The 1,089-nt window shown below is 36.3% G+C and overlaps 1 protein-coding gene across 1 annotated transcript in view; it reads right to left on the minus strand.

The window, feature by feature from the left end:
• NNT (nicotinamide nucleotide transhydrogenase) overlaps positions 1 to 1,089 on the minus strand; it is a 185,687-nt gene that overhangs the window by 143,806 nt on the left and 40,792 nt on the right. The gene's annotated exons all lie outside the window — the stretch shown is intronic.

The following is a 1,089-nucleotide window of genomic DNA, read 5'->3' on the forward strand; positions in this document are numbered from 1 at the left end:
CCCCAAAAGAAAATCACCAAGACACATCATCATCAAACTCATCAAAACCAAAGACAAAGACAGAATCCTAAAAGCAGCACAGGAAAAACAAAAAGTTACTTCAAAGGACAGCCCGTAAAAATGAGCTCTGATTTCTCAACAGAAACCATGCAAGCAAGAAGGCAATGGGATGGTATATATAAAACCCTGGAAGAGAAAAATTTTCAACCAAGAATTATATACCCGGCAAAACTGTCCCTCAAATATGATGGTGAAATTAGGCGATTTCCAGATAAGCAGAAACTAAGGGAATTTGTTAAAACCAGATCAACCTTACAAGAGATGCTAAAGGAAGTCCTTTGAACAGAGAACCAAAAAGAGCAAATAACAGCCGACCATTAATACACAAGATGACATAACCCAGAAACCACAGCTATGGACATATCCAAAGTAAATGAGCTTACAAGATTGTAAACAGAGAACCAGAGACATGAACTGGCAAGTGAGGATAACTACAAACAAAAAGAGGGAAAAGACTGTGTACAGAACTTCTAAATGGTGAGGATGTTAAGAGAATTGCAAGACAGAATGGACTGTTCTAAACTTGGGGAGAAAATTTTAAATCATAGGGTAACCTCAAAGAAAAATGATAAACCTTCACAACACAATAAAAAAGAAGACAAGCACAAATACACAGCATATACTAAAACAACAACAACAAAGGACATGATAACACGATTCATAAGCATAATGAGTTCACCACAGAAAATAATATGGAACAAAGAAACCAGGGACACCATGAAAAAACACATAACAAAATGACAGCAACAAATTGAAACTTACCAATAATTAGCCTGAATGTTAATGCATTAAATGCACCACCCAAGAGACAGAAAGTTCAGATTGGATAAGAAAACAGAACCCATCAATATGCTGCCTACAAGAGACACACCTTGGAGATAACGACAAAAATCGACCAAAATCAAAGGTTGGAAAAAGATATATCAAGCAACTGGCAACTGTAAGAGAGCAGGAGTGGCAATATTAATTTCTGACCAAATTGACTTTAAGACAAAAACCACCATACGAGACAAGGAAAGACGTTATATA

Source organism: Orycteropus afer, unplaced genomic scaffold (genome assembly GCF_000298275.1).
Source record: "Orycteropus afer afer isolate SDZICR_OR568_19922 unplaced genomic scaffold, OryAfe1.0 scaffold00425, whole genome shotgun sequence".
Classification (NCBI taxonomy): Eukaryota; Metazoa; Chordata; class Mammalia; order Tubulidentata; family Orycteropodidae; genus Orycteropus; species Orycteropus afer.